Genomic DNA, 1,898 nt, shown 5'->3' on the forward strand with positions numbered 1-1,898 from the left:
TCCTGAACAGTTACTCAGGTGGGCTCTGGTTCAAATCTCGTGTCAGGCCCAAAACCTTTGGTGGCCTTCAGTAAACTACTTAGTCCTCCTCTGTAATATGGGGATTTTGATAACAGTGGCTTCTCTCATAGGGCAGCTGTATGGATTATTCATTAAGAACTTTGAACTGTGAAAACACTGTATAAATGTTTTCTTCTTCCTTTGCAACTGTGAACCTGGGTGCCAGGATCTAATCTCTGCAATGTTCTAATATTTATTACTTGCCTGCAGGTTAGAAAAAACAACAACAACCTGTTACATACATATTTAAAATTTAGGATGCAAGACTGTAGTTGACCACACATTTTCATACCCTAACTCTAAATATTGCATAAATAACTAAATTATTGCAAACACATCAATAAATAAAACAATATTAGGGTTGTAACTTACTGTAGTAATTGTTTGGAATTTGGCACAGGAATCGAGGAAGGTCCATCAGAAAAGACTAGAGATAGATCATGGCCTTTGGGGGAGCTGATGGTGGTATTCCAGAGTATGCATGGTAGGCCTTCCTGCAGTGTTTCCTTCATCCCACTATCACTGTAATGAAACAGGTTTGAAATTTGTAGAAGTCTGCAAAAGTTCTTGGCAAGAATAAAGTGAACACCATAGGCCAACACAACAAGGAGCACCGTCGCAACCTTATAGACTAAGAAACTTATTGTGGCTACCAACAGCATCTGCTAGGCCACTAGACAAAGATTCCCTGTGGGTCTCTGCTCATTCTACCCATGGTAGGTCTACATGGCCTTAGCCACCTCTTTTGTCCCCTGTAATATGACCCGGGCATCCAGAATTTTACCCCACTAAGGCTCACTCTCTCTCAGCAAGCCTGTGCACATATGAACAGAATGTTGGTCTATCAAGGTCATTATTGTCTACTTTAACTGGCAGCACCTCTCCAAAATCTCAAGTCCAGATCTTTCATATCACCTACTACCTGATCCTGGAGATGCTGACTGAGGATTGAATGATGACTTTCTGCAAACAAAATTATCTACCACTGAGCCACATCCTCCCCAAAGCATAAGCTTTTGGTGGCCAGAGTTGAGATCATCTTTTGCTCAGTGGTAGGGCAACTGCTTTGCATGCAGAAGGTCCCGATTTTGTCAATCTCTGCAGTGGTAGGGCAACTGCTTTGCATGCAGTTGTCAATGCAGTTGTCAATCTCTGACACTGCTAGCTAAATTACACTTTCAACTATGTTGTATGCTTTTAAACAATAAAAGAGAGCCCAAACAGGATCAGAAGGCCACTGTGGAGGTGGTGGGGGGGGGAGGAAGGGCTCATGGCTTCCCCCCAAGCCATTTTCCTGTGCTGAAACAGTGCCTGGGAGGGAGTTATTTCCCTGTTCTTTTGCTGCTCAGTGTGTATGCAACACTCCACACAGAGCAGGAAACATGGAGAAATAGCTCCTTAGTGCTGTTTCAGCACAGGAAAATGGCTTGGGGGGAGGCAGGAGCCCTTCCTCTCCTTACAAGAGCATTTCAAGCCCATTGGGGCTCTCCTTTATTTTTTTAAAAGCCATTCTCCATATAGCCACAGCTGCTGTGTGGCTATGGGAAAATTGGATGGGTCCAGGGAGCCCAGATGTAACTCTTTAAAACCCCAAAAATGTAGTGTGCCCCTGGGATCTAGCAGGCCCTCTCCCAGTCACGGTGGACAATGCTGAGCTTCATAGACCAAGGGTCTGACTCAGAATAGGCAACTTCATAGGCTCATCTAGATTCAAGTCCAGTAGCACCTTCAAGACTAGCAAGATTTGGGGGGTATAAGCTTCCAAGAGTCAAAGCTCTTCTGTAGAAAACTAATAAAATCTATTTTTTTAAAAAAGTTCCTTTCATCAGATATAAGTT

Source organism: Gekko japonicus, unplaced genomic scaffold (assembly GCF_001447785.1).
Source record: "Gekko japonicus isolate JY-2015 unplaced genomic scaffold, Gekko_japonicus_V1.1 scaffold1052, whole genome shotgun sequence".
In the NCBI taxonomy this organism is placed as follows: Eukaryota; Metazoa; Chordata; class Lepidosauria; order Squamata; family Gekkonidae; genus Gekko; species Gekko japonicus.